Below are 17,699 nucleotides of genomic sequence, written 5' to 3'. Positions count from 1 at the left end.
ACATTTTGCTTGTTTTTTGCCTTATCACTTGCTGGCTGTGTTTCTAAAGTATCTTTCTAATGAAGAGATTCTGTCATGGCTATGTAGTTTCCCTGCAATGCTAGGGTATGTTTGCAAACCAGTGGCAATGCCAGAGCCTGGGCCCTGGGCTGTGGTGCATGGCCGGGGGTGGTCTGTGGCAGCTTCCACCTGGTGCCTGCGCTTGAGAAGCACCCTGAACTCTGAGCAGATGAGCTCTGATCAGTCAGGTTCTGATGGTGCCTTTTTTCTGATTAGTTGAACCACAAGTATCCTGTGGTAGGTAGAGGGTTTTCCCTTTCCCTCATCCAATAAATCTTATTTCATTCTGTGATTTTTAGAAAAGGAAGAGTGCCCATAGATGTGAAGGCACAGATGTTCTGGGCCTCACAGCAGGCATGTCCTTAACGCCCCCATTCTCCTTCAGGCCCTGCCACTTAGGGAGAAGAGCGTGGGGGCATGCCTGCCGCCCTCTCTCCGTCAAGCCTCTGCTGCGGGCCTGCCTCCACAGAGCTCTTCCTGGTCTTGGAGCGGCATGGACACACAGACAAGGTTCTTACCACCACGGGGTTTATTTCTAGTGGGCGGGGATGGGGCCCACAACCAAAGAAGGTGACTTACAAACACAGCAGGCACATGCTAGAGAGCAGGGAGGCTGAGCAGGGGTGGCCGAGGGGGCTGCCTGGAGGGTGAGCAAGGGAGGCCTTTCTGAGGAGGAGATGGTGGAACTGGCTGGCAGGAGGGAGCAGGCATGTGCCTAGGCAGGAGGCGTGGGTGGGGCAAAGACCTGACGGAGGAAAGGAAAGGAAGGGGCGGCTGGGTGAGCAACCAGGTTCAGGAGATGAGGTCAGGGGAGCAGACCCCCCTAGGAGGTCGGGTGACACCCTCAGGTGTCAGCCATGGCCCTAGGCCCCACTGCAGAGGCTCATTCTGGCTGTGGGGAAGGCACCGGGGTGCAGGTTTAGTACAGAGGCCGCAGATGCCCAGGCAATGTGGTTAGGGCTCCTGAGATGTGGTGCATGCTGAGGCCACCAATGGGACTGGAGGGAGGACTCAGACGATTCCGAGGGGCCTGAACAACTCAGGCAGGATGACGTGGGGAGGGTCGGGGCAGGGTGGGAGGGGTTAAGGGTTTGGTCTTGGACTTCAAGTAATAGATGTCCAAGTGGCTTGGCCAGGCAGGCAGTGAATATGGGAGCTCATGGGGGAGAGCAGGGTGAAGGACATTAATTTAGGAGATTATCATAGAGAAAGAGCGCATGACTATGGACTGGGTGGGCTCACCTAGGGGAGCGTCGGCAGCGTCCTGACCCACCCTGCTCCATGCCCGAACCCCTGCTTTCCCCTGACAGTGGGTTGCAGGCCCATGATCCAGCCAGACCTGTCCATCTGACACCGTGTCACAGACAGTGCTGACCTTTCCTGATGTTTGTGTTTCCCTCTTGGAGGCCTGCCTGTGTTTCTGGAGTCTTCCACCACAGCATTCAGGATGTGGAGGACAGCAGCCTGTGTGTTGCTCCTGTGGCTGGCCTGGCCGGTATGGAAAGCATGCTTTCCACTTTCCCAGCCAGATCATCTTTTTATGTGCTTATTCAACATCTGTATATTTTCTTTGAAGTACCTGATCAAATATTTTGCTCTCTAAAAAACTGGGTTGTCTGTTTTCTTATTGAGCTTTGAGAATTTTTTCTGTATATATTCTGGATACAGTCTTTTATGGTGTATGTGTTTTGCAAATACTTTTCATTTTTATAACAGTGATTTAAGGAACAAAAGTTTTAAAATTTGATAACATCCAACATCAGTTTTTAATTTTTTTAGCTCCTGTCTTTTGTATCATGTTTAAGAATTCTTTGTGAAATTGAAGGTCTTTATTTTCTTACTCATTCTTCTACAAGTTTATAGTTCGACTATTACATTTAAGTCTATGATCCATTTTGAATTCATTCTATATTGAATGCAAAGAAAATGTCAAGGTTCTTATTTTCCTTGTTTTTTTTTTTTAAATATAATGTCCAGTTGTTCTAGCATCATTTCTTGAAAAGATTATGTTTTCCTCATTAAATTGCCTCGGAAACTTTGTCAAAATCACTTGTTCATGTGTGTGTGTTTTAAGGATATCTGGTATTTGTTTTAATCCTGTGTGCTAACACATGAGACATAGAAATACTGTCATGAAGGAAGAAAACCTTTGTACTCACAGCTCCCTGGAAACAGGAGCACCACTCCCAGGCAGGGCCATGTGGGAAGTACCAGGTAGGTCAAGAGGCAGAGAGGGAGCAAGGGGACTGCATGGGCAGGGAAAGCCTCACTGTGGTCTCCACGGGAGGAATGGCTGAGGCAGGGGAGCAGGCTTAGGAATGGCAGTTTGAATCATTTCAGCAGGCCCTTGGGTATAGAATCTGTCTCTAGTTTTCTGGTGCCTGGCCTTGTGGTAATTGGGGCAGGTGGAGAATGGTCCCACATGAGAGGAGGTGGTTGGGGTGTGAGCTCTGGATTGGTGGGTTTGTATTTGAAAGCTGCACTCTAGGGTGGATTGTTTGCTATTTCTAGGAATTGGCTAACTCTGGGAGGGCAGTCTCTCCAGGGTCAGCAAGGCACCCTGTAAGTCATCAGATACAGAAAAGGAAAAACATGGTTAATGCTGTGTGCAGACTGTTTATGGACTCTATCCTGGTCCGTGGGTCAATTTATTTCTTTATAACTAGCTTTATAATAAATCTTGAAACCAGGCATCATAAGCCCTCCCATTTTGTTTTTCAAAGTTCTTTGGCTGGTTTTATTTACTCGGTATTTTCGTACAAATTTTAGAATTTGCTTAGATGAATTCAGATTTGGTTGGGATTGTAGTGAATTGATAGATCAACTTGTGGAGGTTGATATCTTGTTAAAGGAACTGTTTGGAGGGGACAATCTAACTTTGTTCCTGAATTGAGGGGTAAGCATTCAGTTTTCATCCTTGTGTATACTGTTAGCTGTATATTTCAACTGGAGGTCCTTTATCAAGTTCAGAAAGAGTCCTTATATACCCAGGTTGCTGAGGATTTTTATCATGAGTTAATACTGAATTTTGTCTTCTCTGTATCTATTGAGATGATCTTCTGGTATTCCTTTTTTGTTTATATGGTGAATTACATTGATTGGTTTAGAAAACAAGAGTAAGCCAATTGCTACTATTAGTGGTTAAAACCCACTTTGTATGCATGTATTTATTTTATATTGTTGGATTTTTGTATGCTAAAATTTGAGAATTTTGTCAGCTATATTTCTGAGGAATATTAATGTATTTTCTTGTAGTGTCTTTTTCTGGTTTTGTATCATGTTAATGCTTGCCTTATAGAATGAATTGGAAAGTATTCTCTCATCTTCAATTTTCTAGGTGAGTTAGTAAGAAATTGATACTATTTCTTCCTTAAATATTTTATAGAATTCACCTGTGAAGTCATCTGGGTCAGCTCTTTTCTTTGTGGGAAGGTTTTATCTTGCATGTAGTTTCTTTGGTATACATATAGGGTTATTTAATTCTCCTTGACTTTTGATGGTTTGATTCTTTTTTTTTTTTTTTTTTTGAGATGGAGTTTTGCTCTTCTTGCCCAGGCTGGAGTGATATCGGCTCACCACAACCTCTGCCTCCAGAATTTAAGCAATTTTCCTGCCTCAGCTTCCCGAGGAACTGGGATTACAGGCATGTACCACCACACCTGGCTAATTTTTTTGTATTTTTAGTAGAGACGGGGTTTCTCCATGTTGGACAGGCTGGTCTCAAACTCCTGACCTCAGGTGATCCGCCCACCTTGGCCTCTCAAAGTGCTGGGATTACAGGTGTGAGCCACTGCGCCTGGCCAGTGGTTTGATTCTAGTAAGAACTTGCTCCATCTAAGTTGGCAAATATACTGACATGTAGTAGTTCATAGCATCCAATATTTATGTATTTATTGAGGTAAAATTCACTTAATATGCAATTAGCCATTTTAAAGTATACAATTTGGTGGCATTTGGTGCATTCAGAATGTTGTACAACCACCACCCAATTTCAAACTTTTTCAAAACTTTTTGTTATCACGGAGGAATACTTCACACGCATTTAGTAATCATTCCTCATTCCCCCCTTTCCTTATGCCCTGGAAACCACGAATCTGCTTTTTGTCTCTATGGACTTGCCTGTTCTAGGTATTTCCTCTGAAGAAATAATGCAGTATATAACCTTTCACGTCTAGCTTCTTTCACTTAGCCTAGTTTGGAGGTTCATCTGTAGCACGTATTGTACTTAATTCCTTTTGATGTCTGCAGCAAATTCTATTGTATGGCTACACCAAAACGTGTTTACGCATTCATTTGTTGATAGACATTTGGGTTGTTTCCCCAAGTTGGCTATTGTGAATAGCACTGTTATAAATGAGTATCTGCTTAATTCTGTATTTTAAATTCTTTTGGGTCTGTACCTAGGAAGGGAGTTGTCATATGGTGATTCTGTGTTTTCTTGTTTTTGAGGAACTGCCAGACCATTTTCCACAGTAGCAGCACCGTTTTTCATTTCCACCAGCGATGTATGAGGTTGCCTGTTTCTCCAGGTCCTCATCAACATTTCCGTTAGACTTTTTTGATTATAGCCATTCTGGTGTGAAGTAGTATCACATTGTGGTTTGACCTAATTGTCTTTATAATATCTTCTGTATCTGTATAATGTTCTATTTCTCATTCTTGATATTGGTAATTTGGGCCTTCTCCCCCTTTTTGTTGGTCAGTGCAGCTAGATGTTTATCAATAGTATCTATCTTGTTAAAGAACCAACTTTCGGTTTTATTTTTTGTATTTTTTACTTCTCTTTATGTATTTTTAGAGACAGAGGCTTGCTCTGTAACCTTAAACTCCTTGGCTCAAGTGATCTTCCTGCCTCTTCCTTTTGAGTAGCTAGGTATACAGGCATGTTTCACCATCTACAATGCCTGGCTAATGTAAAAAAATTTTTTTGTAGAGAGTAGGTCTTGCTATGTTGCCCAGGCTGATCTCAAACTCTTGGCTTCAAGTGATGTTCCCACTTTAGTCTCCTGAAGCAAGTATTTTTAAAATTGCTTTTCAGCTTATAGATTTCTATTTTTTATTTCCTTTCTTCTGCTTACTTTGCTCTGTTTTAATAAGCTTAAGTAATTGATTTGAGACCCTTTATTCCCCTAATATAATCATTTAGTGCTATAAATTTCCCTCTTGGTACTGCTTTTACTGCCTCCCACGTATTTTGATATGTAGAGTTTTCACTTTTATTCAGGTCAAATGATACGTAGTGTTTTCATTTTTATTCAGGTTATTCAGGTCAAAATGCTTTCTAATTTCCATTGTGTTTTTTCTTTGACCTATATGTTATTAAGACATGTGCTATTTATTTTCAAAGTATTTAGAAGATTTCCCAGATACTTTTTTTGTCCCTGATTTCTAATTTAATTCCATTGGGGTCAGGAAATATTTTTTTTATTCCTTTCAAGTTCTATTGAAACTTAAAAATTTTTTTTCAAAATATGACCTTTGAAAATATCTCATAATCAGTTGAAAAGAAGGTATATTCTGTTATAATTGTGTGCTCTATAAATGTCAGTTAAATAATGTCAGGTGATAATGTTATTTGAGTCTCCTATATCTCTTACTGATCTTCTGTATAGGTTTTTACAAAATCAGTTATTGCAAGAAAAGTGTAGAAATCTCCCATTATAATTGTGGATTTCTCTGTTTGGTGTGAGGGGGTTGCTTTATGTATTTTTAAGCTCTTTATTAGGCATGTGAACTTTTAGGGTTATTATTTTCTCTTGATAAACTGACCCCTTGATTATTATATAATGCCCTTATATACTTCTGCTAATAATATGTTCTCTGAAATCTACTTTTTTCTGTTATTAATATAGTCACTCCAGCTTTCTTCTGATTAGAGTTAACATGGCACATTTATTTCCCATCCTTTTTCTTTTAACCTATGTGTATGTTTATATTTAAAGTGGGTTTCTTACAAATAGTTTATAGTGTGGTCTTATTTTTTTTTATCCACTCTTAAAAAGTGCATTTAGATTGGGATGTTTATACCATTCATATTTAATGTGATTATTGATATGGTTGGGTATAAATCTGTCATTTTGCTATTGGATTTCTATTTTTCCCACTTGTTATTAGAGTCCCCTTTCCTCTTATCCTCCCTTATTTTGGATTGAGTACTTTTCATGATCAATTTATTACCTCTACTAGCTTTGTTGCCCACATAATGGGTGGGTTCAGTTGCTTGGCCACCATTAGTACAATGAGCTCAACCAAGGAGGATTTAACAAGGGAATCTAAAATTGCATCAAGTAAGGAGGACACCAGGGATAATTCTCCAAAGTAGCGCCTTCCTGGATAAAGCTGAAAACACCATTTTGAGGCTTGTTAGCTGAATCATTGTATGTAGAAGGTAGAGTCAAGGCAGCACAGGCACAGTTGTCAATCATGTGTCTACATACCTCACAGGTATACAGATGGCAAATAAGCTCCTCCCTGGGTGGAGTTTTTAGTATGGTAATGAGGAGAGTTTGCCAAAGTCCATCTCCAATGGAGGCATCTATGGATCTAACTGGTTTTCATTTTGCCAGCACTGGGCTTTCTTCCTGGAACTTTTATTAAACAACAACACAAGATGCAGCAGTTACAAGTGGATACTTTTTTATAGTGTATGCCTGAAAACCTGAGGACCCTGGGCTGCAGCTTATTCGCTTTATCTCTGCTTTTAGAGGTTGCTTTAGGATTTGCTGTGTATTTCCTTAACCTATCACAGTCATCTGCAAGTTACATTAAGCCAGTTCATATATAGTGTCAGAACATTGCAGAAGTATACTCTCTTTCACTTCTGGCTATTACATTATGCTCTTATCACCTCACTTGGACACTGTCATAAGCCCCACAATACATTGCCTTTTTTGTTTTTGCTTTAAATAGTCTATTATATTTGAAAACAATCTTTAAAAATTAAGAAAAAAAGGCTTTTATATTTTATATATTTTCTGTTTCCATGGTTTTTACTTCTTTTTATAGATCCAGATTTCCTTCTGGTATTATTTTACTTTTGTATTTTGTACTTCTTTTAAGATTATTTGTAGTTCAGGTATGTTGGATTATGAATCATTTTAGCTTTTGTTAGAAAAAGTCTTCATTTTACTTTTATATTTTAAAGTTATTTTACTATGTATTCCAGGTTGATAGCTTTTTCTTACATTACTTTAGAAATATAATTCAATTGGCTTCTGGCTTGCACCGTTTCTGAAAAGTTCTCTGTTTACCTTGTCTGTGTTTGTTTCTTTGTACTTGGTTTCCTATTTTAAAAAGTTAATTATATGGTGTATGTCTAAGGTACACAATATTATGTTATAAAATACATACAGATAATAAAAATGTTCCTGTAGTGAAGCAAATGAACGTATCCATCATCTCACATAGATACCCATTTGTGTTTTCTTTTGTTTTTCTGTGGCAATAGCAGCAAATGAGTCGATTTTAGCTGCTCTTGCCTTACTGTTTCTTCTTTTCTGGCTGCCTTTACAACTTTTTTTTTTTTTAACAAATTTGATTATGATATGCCTTGGTTTAATTTCCTTTATTTTTTTCTCCACTCCTGGTTGGGGATTGTTGACCTTCCTGAATCTACGAATGGGCTTATAATTTTTATCCATTTTGAAAAGTTTTTGTATCCATTTTGTCTGTTTTAGAGACAGGGCCTTGTTCTGTCACCCAGGCTGGAGTGCAGTAGTGTGGTCACAGTTCAGAGTAGACTTGAATTCCTGGGCTCAAGTGAGCCTCCAACCTCAGCCTCCTGAGTACCTGGACTACAGGTGTGTGCCACCCGCCATGCCTGGCTGATTTTTAAAAACTTTTTTGTGTAGATGGAGTCTCACTATGTTGTCCAGGCTGATCTCAAACTCCTGGACTCTCAGGGTGCTGGAATTATAGGCATGACTCCTCTGCCCTGCCTTTTTTCATTATTTTTTAAAATAGATTTTTGTCTCGTCCTATCCTCCACTGCTGGGTCTCCAATTACATATATATTTTTGTCTTTGGGGAGTAGAGGTTCTTTCTCTATGTTTTATTTTAGATAGTTTCTGTCTGCACAGATTATTCTGTCTGTACATTGACTCATCTTTTCTTTTGTGGTCTAATGTGGTGTTAATTCCAGTCAGCATAATTTTTAAAATCTCAGATGTATTTTTCGTCTGTGCATGCTTGATTTGTTTCTTTTAAAAATATGTTTCTTGTCTCTCCTTTGTATTTTATGCTTCCCTGTATCATCTTCTACATATGCAGTGTATTTATAATAGCTGTTTTATATCTATCTATCAATTAATCGATCGAAATGGAGTCTCACTCTGTCGCCCAGGCTGGAGTACAGTGGCATGATCTCAGCTCACTGCAACCTCCTCCTCCCAGGTTCAAGCTATTCTCCTGCCTCAGCCTCCCAAGTAGCTGGGATTACAGGTGCACACCACCATGCCTGGTTAATTTTTGTATTTTTAGTAGAGATGGGGTTTCACCATGTTGCTCAAGCTGATCTTGAACTCCTGATCTCGAATGATCTGCCTGCTTCTGCCTCCTAAAGTGTATAACGGTTGTTTTAATGTCTTTGTGTACTAATGATCTCGCTGTGTAATTTCTGGGTTTGTATCTTATTGATCAATTAATCTCATTGTGAGATACATTTTTGTGCTTCTTTGCATGCCTAGTAAGCCTTGGATGGATGAGACATTGTAAACTTTGTATTGTTGAGCTCTGTATTCTTTTAAAATATTTTGAACTATGTTTTGGAATGCATTCAAGTTACTTGGAAAGTTAGAGACTTTGGTGGCTTGTTGCTGAGCTGTGTTAAGCATTGCCTAGTATGGTACTGCAGCTTAGTCTGCTGCCGACGTGGTCCTGTTACTGAGGCAGTGCCCTTCGAGTGATCAGCCTAGTGTCCCCTGTACTTCAAGGCTTCTGTAGTCTAGTTGTTGGGAGTATGAACTCTTTTCAGATCTGTGTGAACTGTAGCTATTGTCTGGCCTTTTTCTTTTCATTGGTTCTTCCCCTGGCCTCCAGTAGTTCACTTATTCACCTGTGCCCATCCATGTCCAGGCGAAGACTCAAGGGAACCCACCACAGACCTCTGGAATATTTGTCTGTGCAGGGCATTCCTTTCTGGTACTCTGCCCTCTAATTCTAGCTGTGGGGTCCTGAGTACAGTTCATCCTGATGAGACAGTGCTGCAGCCCTAGCCTACAGATGTCCAGAGATGTCAGCTGCAGGTCTCCTCTCTCCTCTCTGCCTTTGCCTCCCTGAATTCTCAACTCCGTCTCCGACTCCTCTGGCTTTACCTGGGTTCCCCCTTCCTGTGCTGTGGCCTGGTCACTCTCCCCAGGCTGTAGGCTGCAGCAATCGTAGGAAGCATGACATTTGTTTGCTTCTCTGGGGATTGTACTCCTGTGCTGCCTGCTGCTCCAGGTCTGATTTTCATGTCTTTTGTCTGATTTTTTAACTGTGGTGGGAGAGTCACCCCAATTGTACTCTTTCTCTGTCACAGCTGCCATGGTCCTCTGTCCAGGCTTTCTTATGTTTCTTTAATCTTTGGGCATCACTGGACAGAGGCCGGCTGTCTGTCTGTGGGAGTCTCTGTGTGGTGTTTACCTGCCAATTCACTCTCCACAGGGAGACCCCTTGGCCTGTGGTCCAGGTAAAGGCCTTCAGGGTGGAGCCGAGACTGTGGGTGTCCTGAGCTGTCCTGTCCTGTATACCTTCCCTGTGTTCTTACCTTGCCCCACAGATTAAGAGGGATTTGAGAATCAGCTGTGCCCCAGACTTCAATCAGGCTGAGGACTGTGGGTCAAGGTTCAGGGGAGCCTGAGGCTCTAAGTCTATTAGTATCTTGTATGTTCCAGACTCAGTTTAGAAATGAATCACTTTTTGGAATTCTTTTTCTGGGAAACTACCTTTGACCTTCCCAATAACTGATTTATGGGCATTTGTTTTTAATAGATGACTTTGATTTAATAAAATTTTGTATCTAAGGTGATGGAGGATTGTGATTTCTGTCTCTCTTTGGAAAGCCTATGTCCAGTTTTAATTGTTTGTTTGTTTGTTTTTCCCTTTGAACTGTTTACAGGACTGTCTACGAGAGAGAAGCTTCTCACGTGGTTCTGTGTAAGTAGTGCTTCTTATGATGCTGTCACAGGTTATATTTTCAGACTAAGTGACTCTTTCTGTGTCAGCAGTTTAAAGTCTTACACTCATGGGACGCTATGTCTCTGCTGACTCCCTGGATCCTGGTTTCATGCTTTGTGTGGAACCTGCCTCCGTTCACACTACTGCCAAGAGCGTGTAGTGTGAGTGACATGCGTTTTCCCATCTTGCTTCTGTAGAACCAAGATTTTTAAAGAGGCAGTTTCCTCCCTCTCTGATAACCTTTCTCCACAGTTAACCTGACCACACAGACCAGCAGGAGCTGGGGGCCGGCTGTTGGTGACCTTGGCGCCTACTACTGCTTTGTTCCTACTACTTTGTTCCTGTGCCGACAGTGCCTGCCACCCGCTAGTGCCTGTGTGTGTGGTGCCTGTGATGGCCCCACAGTGCCTGCCGCCACAGGGTGCGTGGGTGACATCTGTGGAAAGGACCTTGCGCTGGTCAGCACACAGCAGCACACACCTGTCTCAGACACCCCACTGTGGTCCCGATTCTAGTTCTATCAAACCACCTCGAGATGACTCCTTTTAAAATTATCCTTAAAATGTCTTTCTTTTTCTAAAGCTTACAAACATTGTTTTTAAAACATTTTCAGCAGGAAACTTGGTATATTTTTTGCAGTTTTGCATGAAAAACAAATGTCGTCATGATGGCTGCTAATGCTGATGAAGTAGTACCAGCCATCGTGATTTCATCACTTCCACAAATTCTCTCCCTTCATCCTCCCAGTGCCACTCTGAGATAGGGATTGGTATTCCCTAAGGCAGGCGTCCCCAAACTACAGCCCGCGGGCCGCATGCGGCCCCCTGAGGCCATTTATCTGGGCCCCCCACCGCACTTCAGGAAGGGGCACCTCTTTCATTGGTGGTCAGTGAGAGGAGCATAGTATGTGGCGGCCCTCCAACGGTCTGAGGGACAGTGAACTGGCCCCCTGTGTAAAAAGTTTGGGGACGCCTGCCCTAAAGCTTGGTGAGGTGAAGTGACTCACTCAGGTTATCTTGATGCCAGTGGTGGGGCTGGGATTTGAGCCAAGCCTTCCAACCTTACAACAGCAGAACAAGGAGAGCTGCCTTGTTGACAGGATGTTGGTTGGAACTCTCAGTGTGTCCTGCCTTCCTGGTGGGCTTGATGGTGGCCCTGGGCTACTGTGAGGTACTGAGCACAGTGCTTCCTGATGAGACAGTGCTGCAGGCCTGCCCGCTGACTTCCAGAGATGTCAGCTGCAGCAGGACAGTGCCCTGGTCAGAGAGATGGCTTGGGGAGTTGGCACGGGGAGCCCCACAGATGGCATGGAGAGTTAGCACAGGGAGCCCCACAGAGAGATGGCATGGGGGAGTTGGGGTCTGTGCATGTAGGTGCTTGGGCTTGTGGGTGATTGGAATCTGGACTAGTATCCTAAGAGGAGAGTTCTTACTAACAAATTACTCGAACAGACACTTTGTTTTTTCCTTCATTCATTCAGCAGATGTTTACCATGTGCCCGTGATGTACCAGGCACACTGCCAGAATCCTGACATTGGCCATGGGGGGAAACATCAGTCTAGTCAGTGAGTCCATCCTGTGGTGTGTCAGGGGGTGACAGTGGCTGTGGAGAAAACAGGGAAGGGCAGGGTATGAGAGTGCTGGTGCTGTGTGAATAGGCTGCCAGGTCAGCCCTGAGACACGGGGCATCTGCGCAAGCCTTGCTGGAGGTGCAGGTGTGAGCCCCTTGGTGCAGGTGGTGAGGGGCTGCAGAGCCAAGGGGGTTTGGAGCAGAAGATTGGGTCTGACGTGCCTGATATAGAATGGTGAGGAGGCTGCGGGGTAGGAGGTGAGAGTGCAGCTGGGGCACATCAGGGACCTTGCAGGTCATCCCGAGGCCACTCTCAGTCCACGTGATATCGAGCAGGGTGGATATGGGAGTAGGGAGCCAGCCAGCCAGTCTCTCTGTGCTAAGTTATCATCGTGGCTTTAACTAAAGCTGCTGTAATACCTGCTTCTTAGAGGAATCCAAATCCCTATTGCCTTGGGGCCAACTTTGTAATTTTACAATCTGGATCTAATTTTCACCAAAATCTCAAGGGAAGAGCCTCTGGGACTCAGACAGATAAACAACACCCGTTATGTGCTGTTCCCATTTTCTCTTCGACTTTGGTGTTGTCCAGATTCTTCGTCTGAGCCTAACAGTAGGCTCTTCAGACCCAGCCTACAGTTCTGGAAATAAACCAGGGTGCTGGGGTAGAGGCAAGCCTGGGCTGGTTACTCACCTCACACAAGCCGTGCTCAGCAGCCAGGCTGAGAGGCAGAGGAGCCTTCACCTGCCAGCACTTGGGTTCTAGAGGCTGCAGCAGGTGGATTCTGGAAATTCCCTGAGGCCTTTTATCAGTAAAGACAGGGAACTTTTATGGGCACCTGTGGCCTCTTCTGCTGATGGGAAGGGAGATGCTGTGAGCACTGAGCTGGCTGGAACAGAAGGGTTCTCCTCTTGTGGGCTGTGTCGAGTGAGTCCTGCAGCTTCCTCCTGGGGGATTCTGGGGTGCTGTGATGAACCAGAGCGGAGCCCATCTGAGTGGTTGTTTCCGAGGGGAGCCAGTGGTTTTGGAAGCACTTGGTTTTTCCATTCCCGCATCTCGGAGAACTCTTCCCACTTCCTGAGGGAGAGAGATGGATGCAGTCCTCCACAGAGAAGCACAGGCAGGCCTTCCCTGGGCCGTGTGGTCCATGCAGACCTCTGAGGTCTCACTTTATTTTGCAGGTAAGGGCCCATCTCTCATAGCTGGTTAGTGCCAGAGCCCACTCCTAGCCCCATCTGGGGGCTGTTTTTCAGCTGCAGCAAGATCAGGAAAAAAGAAATAGTAATGAATACTTTGCTGAAGATTTTTATTTACTTTGAGGTCTTTTATTTCTTATAATACTGAATTGGTTATTTGCTTCTTAAGAGTTTTTCTTTTTTAATTACCTTAAGATAACAACTTCCATTATAGAACTGAAAAACATGAAAAAGAATTTAAAAATTCACCTATACTTAGCCCATACTTAACCCTAGTGCAGACAGCAGCTGAAGGACATCAAGGGACTGTCCCCACCCCTTCCTGTCTGTGGCCCTCTGGGTGTCCCCCCATCTTCATCAGCCCACCCCTTCCTGTCCATGGCCCTCTGGGTGCCCCCCATCTTCATCAGCCCACCCCCTTCCTGTCTAGGAGTTTGGAAAGTAATCAACCTAAGTTCATAGAACACCAAGCAAATCAGTGGACAGGCCCTTATTCACTGAGAGAAACATTGTGAAGAGGGGAGCTGCAGCATCAGGTGTGGATACCAGGTGCACAACCATCAAGGAGGTCCTGGAAAATGGGGAGGAGGGTGAGGTAGGGGCTTAGGATGAGTCAGTGCTCATCTTTTATACCAGGAAGCTAACAGCTGATACATAAAATGGTAAAATCAAGAAGAGCAACACAAACTCAGTAGATAGAAATATGGAGATAAAGAAATGCCAAAAGAGGCATCAGGAGACCCTGCTGTGCAGATGAACTCTGAAACACTAAATGAAAGAAAGCTGACACTTTAGGTAGCATGTGGTATAAATTCATTTACATAAAATACCTAGAATAGTTAAATCCATAGAAAGAGAAGCAGATTGATGATGGCCAGGCGTCTCGGTTGGTTCACACCTCCCAGCGCTTTGGGAGACAAAGATGGGCAGGTCATCTGAGCCCAGAGAAAGATTGTGATGTGGGGGCAAGGGAGGGGCAGCTTTATAGATTGTATATTGTATATTTTAGTGTCCATTTCTGAATTCTCTAATTGAGCTCTTTGTTCCAGTGCTGCTACACTGTTTTAATTATTTTAGTTTCATGGTATGTTTGCATATCTGATAAAGGTACCCATTATTTTAAAAAAGTTTTGATTATTATTATTATTCTTGGTTACCTACTTTCTAAATGAACTTTAGAGTGATTTTCAAGTTTAAAAAGTTAATCATATTGAGGTTTCTTTTGAAATGGACAGATCTGTAAATTATAAACAGCTGGTATTTTAACAATATTTAAATAGCTCCCTAAATAGAAAGAGAGTCCATCTTTCCATTTATTCTGGTATTAGCCTTCAGTTACATTTCATAGCTTTCTTGGTGTAGGTTTTATCTTTCAAACTCTTTTCCAACTAATTTGTGTTATTTGATTATTGTAATTGGGGTTTTTCCTATTGCATTTATCAAATATTTAATATTATATAGGAAAACTATCAATTTTTACATATTTGAATGTGATCAAGTGTTAAAATGCTTTTATTTACAAGAGGGTTTTCAGCTGAAATTTGACTTATTTCTACCTTGACCAGATGCATTCACCATAAAGTATGCTTGCCATAGCTATCTGGTAAATATTCTTCATTAAGCTACAGAAGTTTTCTTGTATTGCTATTTATTAAGTTATGTGTTTTTTAAAAATGGAAAATGAAAGTTGCATGTCACTAAATGTGTTCGTTGCTACTATTTAGATGATCACATCATTCTTGTTTTTGTCTCTTAATGGAGTGAATTCTGTTCCTGAAATTCCAAGTGTTCATTCTTGGAATAAATCCTGTTAGGCCATATTGATACTTTCTGAAACACTTCCAGTTGTAATATGCTCCCAGTATTTTACTGGGACTAGAATAAGGGTTAATAATAGGGTTAGGGTCAGACTGAAGGTTACCATAAGGGTTGGGGTTACTGTTAGTGTTAGAGTTATTGTAAAGGTTAGGATTAGAGTTAGTGTTATGGTTATTAGGAGGTTTATGGCTAGGGTGATATTGCTCTGTAAGGGTCTTTTTCTCTAATTGTTATATGATTTGGTAATATGTAAATGATAGCTTGCTTTCATGATATGATTTGAGAATCTTCCCATGTTTTTCTATCCTTATTTAAATAACAAATATTTCTGTCATCTGTTTAGAAAAGCAAATGTTATAAGTCTCTGATAGAATTCTATCTTTGATAGAATTCACCTGCCAAAGCCTCTAATTCTGGAACCTATTTTGGAGACTGATTTTTGAGTGTCTATACAATTTCTACCATGGTTATTGATTTTATACCCGTTTTCTTATACACCAATTTTTTCCTTAGCAAATAGTCAATTTTAAGCAAGTTGTTAGTGTATACAGATAAAAATTTATATATGGTATTTATAAACATGTGTACGTATGTAATCTGTATGTTGTGCTCTTGTCATTTTTCAGATTTTTTTAATTTTCAATTTTTATTATTTTTTTAGAGACAGAGTCACACTATATTGCATGTTTGGAGTGCAGTGCCATGATCTTGGCTCACTGCAACCTTGAACTCCTGGGCTTAAGCGATCCTGTCACCTCAGGCTCTCAAGTAGCTGGGACTACAGGCATGTGCCAACACATCCAGCTAATTTTTAAAATTTTTTAGGGACTGGAGTCTTGCTTTGTTGCTCAGGCTGGTCTCAAACTCCTGACCTCAAGTAATCTTCCTGCCATGGCCTCCCAGAGTGCTAGGATTACAGGTGTGGGCCACCATGCCTGGCCCAGCTTTTCAGTCACTTTATCGATACTGTGTTCCCTTTATTTCTAATGCTTATTTCAACTTTTTAGTCACATTTGTCAAATGTCTTTGTTTTTAATTTCTTCTCCAAAATAGCTTTCAGTTATATTATTTATAACTTTGTTTACCATTGTATTAATTTCTCATTTTAGCATACATTATGATTCTCTTTTTCTTCAAGTTAATGCTGTTATTTTAATAGTTTTCTGAGTGCTTCCTTGAGTATTTTCACTTATTTTCTAACTAAAGCATTTTGGCTCTCAATCTTCTAAGACACTTTTAACTTTGTCCTACTGGTTTTATATGTACTGACCTGTTGTCATTCATGTTTTTATTCTTTAATTTAAAAGATTAATTTCTTGGTAGTCCTGTCCAGAAGGACTATTCTTTTGCTGTTAAGTTGCTACTTTTAAAGTATCATGTTTGGCCTGTGTGGGTCAGAGAGGGACTGGGTCCTTTGTAATTGTCCGTGTTTTGTAGGAGATGACTGTGGGGCTTGGGGGTGGAAGAGCAGCACCCACTGTGGGCATGTTACAGGCTGTCACAGAGATCAGGGTACAATGTGAGCAGTGGAGAAGGTGCCCAGAGGGACCCCATGGGGCAGTATGCTGCCTGTGGTCCTGGGAGATGGAGTGATCACACTGAAGAAAAACAGTATGGAGTTTGTGGGAAGAGCAGATAGACTTCTGTGTGAGGCCGGTAGGAGATGTGCCATGGAGGCTTTTGAAATCCTGGCTCATAGCTGAGAGGGCAGTGTGCCACAGAGTGCCATGTGCCGTGAGAAGAGTTGAACCCAGGGGAAAGGTTCAGCTGCAGAAACGCAGAGCTTCCCAGACCCACCAGCTTTGTTTAATAAGGTCAGATGCTCTTGTTGACATCATTGTTCCAGAGTGGGAGGGCTGGGCTCTGTGAGGCCCTCCCCGGCCTGGGCTCTGGGTGACCTGCCATTCTCGATGCATGGTTTCTGTCTCTTGCTGTGATGTCATGACTGCAGAGTTGGAAGGAACGCAGGTGTACCTCGTGTGTTCCAGCCTGTGGTTGTGACAGGGGCAACTTCATTTTAAGAATTGGAGGCCCAAGTTTTGCTGACTTGTATCATGGTATCTGAGACCAGGTGTGTCTACCTTGTGCCAGGTGACCCTCTCTGCCAAGGAGCTGGGCTGTGCATTCTCCCGCTGGGCAGCCTTGGACTCAGCCAAAGCTCTGTCTTCACGGATGAGGGGAGGAGGTGCTAGGGGAAGAGCTTCTGCCTCTGTAGGTGAGAATGAGGACATAGGAGGCACTGAACAGTGGTCAGCAGAGGAGGGAGTGAGGACCACTTGCAGGAGTGTTGGTGTTGTGTGAAGACAGACGTAATGCCGACACAGTGTTGTGTCGGCATTGTTCTATCAGTCCATTTTCTTACTGCTATGAAGAAATACCCGAGACTGGGTAACTTATAAAGAAAAAGAGGTTTAGTGGGCTCACAGTTCCACAAGGCTGGGGAGGCCTCACAATCATGGCAGAAGGCAAAGCAGGATCAAAGACACGTCTTACATGGTGGCAGGCAAGAGAGCATATGCAGGGGAACTGCCTTTTTATAAAACCTTCAGTTCTGGTGAGACTTACTACCATGAGAACAGCATGAGAACAACCCACCCCCATGATTCAATTACCTCCCACTGGGTCCCTCCCACAACTCGTGGGGATCATGGGAGCTACAATTCAAGATGAGATTTGAGTGCAGGCACAGCCAAGCCATATCAATTGCAAAGCCCAGCAGGCATCCTTATTCTAAGAGGAGCACCAGGCTGGGGGTGGGGTGAGCTCTGGGCCTGCTGAGCCTCCTGGACTCTGGCCAGCACAAGCCCTAGCATCTGTGAGCCCTGCTGCAGTGACACAGTGGGACGCTGCCGGCCCCTCCTAGCCAAGACCCAGGGCCTGTGGGGACAGGCAGCACTAT

The 17,699-nt window shown here is 42.8% G+C and overlaps 1 protein-coding gene across 20 annotated transcripts in view; it reads left to right on the top strand.

Annotated features, from left to right (window-relative positions):
* PCBP3 (poly(rC) binding protein 3) overlaps positions 1-17,699 on the top strand; it is a 275,114-nt gene that overhangs the window by 88,648 nt on the left and 168,767 nt on the right. For 2 of the 20 annotated variants that reach the window (XM_074389420.1, XM_074389414.1), the window contains exon 1: positions 7,191-10,194. The exons of the other annotated variants lie outside the window; for them this stretch is intronic. The gene's annotated coding sequence lies outside the window, so the exon portion shown is untranslated. Of the gene's footprint in view, positions 1-7,190; positions 10,195-17,699 lie in introns of those variants that run through there. 20 annotated transcript variants of the gene reach the window in all.

The sequence above is a fragment of the Saimiri boliviensis genome, chromosome 18 (assembly GCF_048565385.1).
Source record: "Saimiri boliviensis isolate mSaiBol1 chromosome 18, mSaiBol1.pri, whole genome shotgun sequence".
Classification (NCBI taxonomy): domain Eukaryota; kingdom Metazoa; phylum Chordata; class Mammalia; order Primates; family Cebidae; genus Saimiri; species Saimiri boliviensis.
Note: the sequence above shows the minus strand (reverse complement) of the source record. Positions and strands in the feature narration are given on the sequence as shown.